Raw genomic sequence first — 9,619 nt, 5'->3', positions numbered from 1 at the left:
GGCACATGTAGCCATTATGAAGTGACTGTTGTATTGTGTAGTAAAGTAACACGTCTCTTGATGAGTGGCAAAGCAGTTCCTGGCCTATCACAGGTCATGCCAGGTACTCCTACAACTCCTCAGAGAAGGGAAATGCATAGTATATTATCTAGTGGAGCAATAAAAATAATTAATAATGTTGCTGAATGTTGCAAGCAGGAGAGCAAAAATAAAGAGTTGCTTCACCTTCTCCCTCAGCTAATAATATGAGCAGTGACATAAACAAGGACAAACTTCAGTTCTGTGAGAAGACTTTGCAGGTTTTGTAAAAATAATCCTGGGAAATCACCGAAAACTCCTGGCAAAAAGAGGTAACTTTCAGTTCAAATTTTTCATTTCGACAATGTTTGGGAACTGCCTTCCCCTTTGTCTGAATTACTTCAAAATGGTCATTTTGTTTGTATGTGTAAGAGCCACAATAACAAAGTATTATTTTTAAGAAAACACTATGTAGTGTAGTGGTTGAGACACTTCGCTAGTATGCACAAGGTAGTTAGCATGAGTCCTGTCACATGTCAATTTCTTTACATTTTAATAGAAATGACTGTCATCATTACTTTTATTCAGTTAATTGTGGCTGCTTAGTGTAATACCTGGGACTGTAACCTAAACTACCACATAGGTGGTTTCAAAAAAGGTGACCCTTCCCCAAGGGACTGCAGTATTGGCCGCTGTCCAGTCACCCGCACTTTCAAATACATGTGCTGCCAATTACGCTGGCACATTCCCTACAGCCATCGCCACAGCTCAAGGCCACTGCCACTAATGATTATGTCACTGACAATGAGATGAAGCATCCCCTCTCTGCAGCTCCAGTGGCGGGTGTATTTAAGTTCAAACATTCATGTGCTGAGCACATTTTGTGTGTTTGCCAGGTGAATAACATTTACAGACTTTCATAGTGGTTAGGGCTCGTCATCTACTGAATAGTTATTGTATTGAAGACTGGCTGATTTGTAAATCTGTTGTATCTGTTTATATTTCAACATTCAAAGCTACTATCAGTGACTGATGCTGCAACTACAGCAACAAAACTATGTATTATTTTTACTATTTGATATTAGATGTAGAATGAATTAATATCTGAATTCACTGTCCATGAACAGTGTCTTTTCCTCACTCCTGTACCCACTAAAGAACCACCCAGCATGCTAGGAAGTTACAACAGGAGCCTCTCCTTGTTACTTGTAGCAATACATTCTGCATAGAATAAAAATATCTTTCGCTTAGGCCAAAATCTACTGGGAAAATCCATCTGGATAACTTTGACAGGGATGTCTTGAGATAAACAACTGAGACTTCTACTTAGTGCAGGAGACTGCTTCAAGTCTGTGGAAACTTCAACCAATACTCGAGGAAAAGATCAGCTGGACTTGGAGTATTACACCTTTGTGGAATATTTTGTTGTCCATTGGATTCACATGGAAAAATTTCACTAAAAGAAGTCTTTACTGCTAGAGCTTGGAGACCCTGACTGGCAGATGGGTTTCATTGTAGAAATGAAACATATTAAGGAAGCAGCCATTATATTCTTCTTTCTGGATGAAACTTGGACAGATAGTAATATGATGGTTTTTAAATGTTGGCAAAAGAATGATGATGTCAGCATTACAGGATGGGGAACCCCCTCTAAAAGACTTATTTTTGGACATGTTGGATCGAAGAAGGGGTTCATCAAGGGAGCCAATTAAACTTCTGGACAAAATCCAGAAAAGATGACTACCATGATCAAATTAATAGTGGAAACTTTGAAAGGTGGTTTGCAAATCATCCTACAGAGTCAGTCATTATGATGGACAGTGCTCCATACCATAACAGACAAGTGGATGAAACATCCACACCGTATGATACCAAAGCAAGGATGTTGCAATGGCTGCAAAAGAGGGATTTTGCCTGTAATGAGAGCATGAGGAAGCAGGCTCTGTTCATGTTAATTAAATACACTAACCTGCTAAAAAATGTGTGTGACTGATGAAATGGTAAAAGTTAAAGGCCATGCAGTTGTCCACTTGCTACCCTATAATTGTGATTTGAGTGTGCTAGAACTGGCAATGGCAAAAGTAAAATGGTTGTTTAAGGAACACAACATTTCAGGGGACATGTCCAAAGACTGCACAGTGGTTAGCACACTGGACTCGTATTCAGGAGGATGATGGTCTAACCCTCATTCAACCATCCTGATTTATGTTTTCTGTGATTTCCCTAGATAACTTCAGGCAAATGCTGGGATGGTTCCTTTGAAAAAGGACATGTCTGATTTCCTTCCTCATCCTTCCCTTTTTTCACTCGACATACTGAAACCTTTGGATCAAGACAACCAGGTAGGTGCAGTGTTTTTGATTTCCAGAAAGCATTTGACTTAGTACCGCCTCTACGCTTATTGTCAAAAGTATGATCATATGAGGTATCAAGTGAAATTTGTGACTGGATTGAGGAATTTTTGGTAGGGAGGATACAGCATGTATCTTGGGCAGAGAGCCATCATCAGATGTAGAAATAACTTCGGGTGTGTCCCAGGGTAGTGTTTTGGGACCCTTGGTGTTCATGTTGTACGTTAATGAGCTTGCAGATAATATTAATTGTAAAACCATGCTTTTTGCAGATGATGCAGTTATCTATAATAAAGTACTATCTGAGAGAATCTGAGTAAATATTCAGTCACATCTTGATGGGATTTCAAAGTGGTGCAGAGATAGGAAACTTGCTCAAAATGTTCAGAAATGTAAAATTTTGCACTTCAAAAAACGAAAAAAATGTAGTTTCCTATGACCCTAATGTCAATGAGTCAGTGTTGGAATCGGCCAACTCATACAAATACCTGGGTGTAACACTTTGTGGCGATATGAAACGGTATGATAACACGGGTTCAGTCATGGGTAAAGCAGGTGGTAGACTTCAGTTTATTGGTAGAATACTGTGGAAGTGTAATCATTCTACAAGATATTGCTCACAGATCACTCATGCAACCCATCCTAGAATATTGCTCAAGTGTATGGGATCCGTACCAGATAGGACTAATGGGGGACATCGAATGTGTACAGAGAATGGCAGCATGAATGGTCATAGGTTTGTTTAATTCATGGGAGAGTGTCACAGAGATACTAAAGGAACTGAAATGGAAGACTCCTGAAGACAGACATAAACTGTCCCGAGAAAGTCTATTAACAAAGTTTCAAGAACTGGTTTAGGGATATACTACAACCCCCTATGTACCGCACACAAAGGGATCATGAGGATAAGATTAGAATGATTACTGCACACATAAAGATATTCAAACAATCATTCTTCCCACACTCCATATGTGAACGGAACAGGAAGAAACCCTAATAACTGGCACAATGGGACGTACCCTCTTCCATGTGCCTCACATTGGATTGCAGTGTAGATGTAGATATTGTGCACTTATATGTGTATACACCAAAATTTTCAATGAGACCAGTGTGCCAACTGTTCTGAGTTAGAAGATAAGGTTTTATTTAAGGATTAGCTCCTGGATATGTGATAATAATGGTTTCTGATCCTGCTAGTAACTTGTTGAGACAGTACTTCACTGGGCCTTTTGCATAGAATGTCTACCTTTGCTGCCAGTGAATCATAATCAGTACACACAATCGCTGCTGTTGCTGCTGCTACTGCTGTATTGCCATGTGGCCTTGCCATGTCACTAATTCATGAGGAAGAATAGTCTCTTGTATGCAGTCTGCAACAGCTCTCAGTGATACCCCCATTTGGGATGCTATGATTGCTTTAACTTGTGGTGGTAGACTGTTGCTCCATATTGTATGCAACAGGTTGTCAGGAACAGTGATAATGCCCAGGTCAGATGCGGTCTTCTTGTGAAGGGGCTACTTTTGGATGAGCTCAGTTTTTAGCTTCCTATAATATTCTTCCATTGGTGGCACAGTTATAATATCTTGGACTTCTGCAGCATATTGATAGTCTAGATGGTTCCCTACCAAGGGGAACATTGTTGAATCAGTGGTATTTCCTGTATAATGAAACTTGCCTCCACTTGGGCGAAACATGGTAAAGGATTGTGTGGCCGTAACAGTGGCAAGTGTATAGCTAATCACAATACTGTGGATTCTTCTTGCACATTGCAATCATCTTCTTGTGTAGTTTTTTGGGCTTGAATCATGTCCAGTCACCAGTTGCCTGCTGGAGCATGTAAATTATCCACTTCCTGAACTATGTAGAACAATAGCTTTATTTATCAGAACAGTGAACAACTGCATTCAACTCACTTATAAACTGTTGGGAGATGTTTTATATGAGTGTATTATCATCTCTTAAAAGACTGAAACAGTTAATGATGAATCAGTAATCAAGCTATATGAAACTCTGGTGCAACTCACTCTGGTGTCCCCCCCCCCCCCCCCCCCCCCCCACAGTGTGGCACCCAGGATAGTGATGCTCATGTCCTCCTCCTGAGCAATGTTGATTAGTACTCTCAGTGTGAACAAAAGCTCCCTATTGGTTGCAACCAGGCCATGAAAGACCACCAGAATCCAATGCTCACAGCGAGCAAAGGTGTGAGCTACACCAATCGAAGTTTGTGCTACATGCAACTTCTGGAGATAACCAAAATTTTTAATACTACTTCATTTTTAGTAATATTTATTCTGAGTTTCAGCTACAGACTCTGAGTTTCATGTTTCTCACACAGTTACGCAATATGTAGGTGCATCTAAGAAATTTTGTATCTTTCAAAGTTTACCCACTACATATTAAAGTTTTCGTATGTTTCTGTGGGAAAATGTGCCATAAAAATCAGTCATCCCACAAATTTCACTTTTTAATGACCTAGATTCAAATTAGAGTATGTACCTATGCAAAATGCCATTTGATTTTTATTTTTTTCTTGATATCATTCATAACAAATGCCAGTTGTATATGACTATTTCCCAAAGTTAATTTATGTGATATAAAAGAAAACTTTAGTACTCACTAAACAAAGAATTAATTTTATACTCCAATGTTGTAGGTAACTTCTTCAGGAACAACTTATCTTGAAGTAAAAGCTAAACACAAACAAACCATGTGATGTGGTATATTTTGAAAACTGTTAAATTTATTTTCATAACTATACAAATATATTTTGTTTCTATTACATTTATAGAATTTTGCATTCATAAAAAATATTATTTCATTTAAATTTGTCTCTATTATTAAAATGGAAAACCACACCATTTCCTAATTTGACTAATAGGTGCTTCTAGATGCTTTTGGAAGACACTGTGTTAGACTATAAAATTCATACCAAAGGGGGCACTTCAGTTCCTCACTACTGTAGACATTTCTTAAGATCTCTTACACTGCTTTTCTGCTGCGCTTTTAGTCTTTGTTTGATTATTACTAGGAAGTGCACATGTAAATGCTTCCTACTTGTGTTAAAACTGTTTCTGTTGTAATATGTAATGGTTGTGAGCAATCTCGTGATGAGTGAACATAAAAACAAAAAGTGTCAAAACTAGAAGTCAGCATTATATTTCAGTCTTAACATATTAAAAATTCTGAATGACTTATATTTTAATCAAGATGTTTAATGGACACCAACCCCATAGATGCTGATGCCACATACAATATAAGTAACAGAATAACCTCTTCTCTTAAAACATTAACAGCAAATCTAAGGGGGAGGTTATAGAACCCAGATGGAGGACCCTGGCTTGTAGCACAGTGAGAGGCACTCTAGGCAGGTGCAGGGTAGGCAACAGGAGGTGCAGCACCATATGTGACTGATGCTCGTGTGGCAGCTCTGCAGGGCTCTTGTCGCCGATCAGCATGGACCTGTAAGAAATGAGAACATGTGTGAGTATTTCTTCTCCTGAAGTGTCTCCAATGTATTTTTTCATCTGTGTTTTGAAAGTCTGTATGAGACATTCTGTCTCTCTATTTGAATACTGAAAAGTCTGTAAATAAACTGCGGTTCATGGTCCAACACTAGAGTGCGGGGGTGGCCCTCTACGGAGAGCATCTGGGTGAGGACCACACTGTCAACTACACCATTGTGGAATGGCAGTTTTCAGTGTATGGAAACCAGGGGTAGGCTCCTACGACAATAAACCAGTGTGTGTCCAAAATGGGGCTTGTGAAATCCTGGTGTATGTGCTCCTGTGGCTGTGAAGATTCCAGCCAAGGTGAGTAACATTGCCATGGTGCAGCCTGGTGGCTAGAATAGTTGGGTCAAGCAGCATTTAAATGTTCAGCCTCATGTTCAACACCTGGCCAGTAGATGTGTCAGTGAGCCAGCATCTTCATCCTTGATGCCTCCCAGTGACCAATGGTGCACGAGCTGAGGGATGTTCTGCTTGAGAGATGCCAGAATGACCGCCTATGACACTGTGTTCTGTAGTCAACAATATTATACCATCAATGGGAGTCCACTTACAGTGCAGCATCCCATACTCAAGCCAGAGGCTATTCCAGTCACTCTGTCTGCATGTTCTGCACCCCTGGCAGAGAAGAGGATCTGAGCTGACCATTTGAGCAATGTGGGAGCTTGCAATAGGGAAGCCATCCACAGTCCACTACGCTTCCTCATCAAGGTGAAAAAAAAGGATTTATCGTTGTCAAATCTGGGATCAGGAGCCACGAAGGGATACATCAGAGTGCATCTACATTGAAATGCTGAGCCATCGGGCGGAAGTGAATCTCGTAGTGTAACAACTGAGGAACACGACCCATTGTTCAAGACTATGTGCCATCATGTCAGGCAGATATGCCGTGACGCTAAAGAGGGAGACTAGAGGCCTGTGATTAGTGACCAGATGAAACTCGACATCAAATAGAGACACATCAAACTTCTTGATTATGTAAATAATAGCAAGAGCCTTCTTCTCGATTTGAGAACAATTATTCTGTGCTGTGGTGAGTGTCTTTGAGACAAATGCAGTTGACTGCTCTGAACAGTTGGCATTGTGATGGGCCATTATGGCCCCTAAGGACGCATCCTTAGCCACAACAAGCTGTTGACTTGCCTGGAAGGTGGCCAGGCACAAGGCCAAACAAAGACTGTCCTTAAAACTCTCGAATGCTTTGTCACATGCTGGTGTCCAAACAAACAATGTGCCTTTTTTCAGTAACTGATTTAGAGGATATGCTATGGTAGCTGCTTGTGGGATGAATTTGTGGTAATAAGCAACGTTGCCTGAAAATGCTTGGAAGTCCTTTACATTAGCAGTCTGAGGTAGGGCTGCAATGTGACTAGATCCCCCTACAGGAAATGGTATGTCCCAGATAGTCAATAGAAGGCTGGAAAAAATGTGATTTATCCAGATTGCACTTGAAACTCATGGCCTGCAAGGTCCAAAACAGCAGTTTAAGATTCCATACATATTCCTCGGTAGTAGGATCTGTGACTACAATGCTGTACAGGTAGTTTATACAACAAACCAGTTCTCCAAAAAGTGTTGCGAGTAGTGGCAGAGTGCTTGCAACCCAAAAAACCAACCAGTTGTTACAGAGACCATACGACATGTTGGCTGCAAGTAACTTTCATGGCTTCTTGTCCAGTGGTAGTTGTAAATATGTCTTCAACAGATCCAGTTATGAAAAATATCTCCCCCCCCCCCCCCCCCCCCCCCACACACACACACACCAGTTTTTTCATCAGTTCTTCTGGACATGGGAAGGGTGCGTGTTGACCATAGAATGCGCATTAATCGCCATCCTGAAACTGCTGCAAAGACAGAGCTTGCTGGTTGGTTTCTTGATAATTACTAATGCTGTAGCCCATTGGCTAGAGGACCTAAGTTCAATGACGTCCAAAGCAGTCAACCTGTCAAGTTCTTTCTTTATCTGGTTATGAAGTGCAAGTGGCACTGGCCTGGCTCTGAAGAAATGAGGTTGTGCTGTGCATTTAAGGCCGTCCGCACTTGGCTCAATTTGCACTCGTCTTGGACGTAACTTACATCTCATCCGTCATTTATGAACCATGTGGTGCAAGCAACAGCTGTCTGCACATGGGTCGATTGGCACTTGTAATTTGGCATGATTTTCCTTGAACCAGCCTGTAACTTCCAACAGAGGGCCACAAAACTTTGTTGTTTATTTCCTTCAATAATCTACCGTATAATGGACAGTTCTAGTGATGAGGGGAATCCTGTCATATTCTGGTAGTGACAGAAGAAAGGAAAGACACAAAGTGTTATGGGTGCATATGTACATAGAACCTGAATATTGTGGAGTGGCTCTAAGACAGTTAGCTTTTCGCCATTACTTGTTAAAAAGAACCTCTGAGTAATCTTCAAGTACTGCTGTATGACACTATTTTTCAGTATCCCTTTATTCTTCAGACCATTGTTAAGAATTCTTTGTACATTTTTTCTTTATTATTTTTTTTACATGGTCGTTACTTTTAATAAAAGTATTTTACAGCCAGTGTGGATCATTTCATCAAGATATGGAAATCTGAGTTGCCCACAATTTAAAATAATAATATTTATTTATATATGCTTTATTTGTATTTAGTAATGCACAGAGCTTTGGAATAAATACACAGTGAAAGTAAAATTGAATATGAATATGTGACAAGTTTATTTCTTTGGCAAACTCATTCCATGCCGTAACCAAAAATCCCTGCTTGAATATTCTTGGAGGGTGTAATCCTATAGCTCACAATGTTTCTCCACTCCTCCCATGAACCTGAACAACTAGAAAAGTTGTTCGTTTGTATTGTTATTAACCCTATTATTCCGCAGTTCTGAAGCAATCTGTAGAGAACCTTGAAAGTAATTGTTAAATCGCTGTTATCCACCATGGGATCTGGCACATACTCTGTGAAACTACTGCTTGTTAATTCTGAAGAACACAGTTTAAAATTTGTCAATTTGCCTGTTCATATTATATATTATGTATGTATTTATTTATTAAAAGTTAATTTCATTTATTGCATGTAGATTTATTGGGCTCTAAAGTATTCTGTGCTCTCGAAATACAAAACATTTATGGGCAAATACAAGGTAAATTACCTCCAGGATCTGCAATATGCTCGAACTTTCCTGTGAACTGCAGGACACCAGAGATGAGTGTGTTTGTGACTTCAAGACAAATACAACATGACTGCAAGTTGACCTGTTGGCGACCACCCATTCACTTACACAGGCAGTCAAAATGGGGATCAAATTGAGTCGAGAATGAGTTGCATCTACGATGAGTGTGAGTCAACCCGTGTGCAGATGGCCTAAGAATAACATGCACCATAAAATATGTGGCCATGCCAAACTCAGTAGGAAAAATGTCCACAAAAACTTCTTGCAAATATTCATCCAACTTCTGATTGGCACAAGGTCGGAAAATAGGTTAACCCAATCTGCGACCACAAACCCAAATGCCATAAAAGCGTCCAGGCTAAACAAATTTTCCATAAAACCATTGTCCACCACAAGGGAAGTCAATGCGTAGAGCACCAACTTGTGTGCTGTTTCTGCCATAAACTGTCCAGGAGTGGGGTTTGTTGTCTGTTATAACTGGCAAGATGATGCAAGACAGTTGACAATGGAGGGGAGCTGAGCTGCAGACAATTTTAGTATTAATAAGCAATGCTGCTGTGCCTGTATCCACTTGTAGCTGTACGGGT

The sequence above is a fragment of the Schistocerca piceifrons genome, chromosome 6 (assembly GCF_021461385.2).
Source record: "Schistocerca piceifrons isolate TAMUIC-IGC-003096 chromosome 6, iqSchPice1.1, whole genome shotgun sequence".
NCBI lineage: Eukaryota > Metazoa > Arthropoda > Insecta > Orthoptera > Acrididae > Schistocerca > Schistocerca piceifrons.
Note: the sequence above shows the minus strand (reverse complement) of the source record.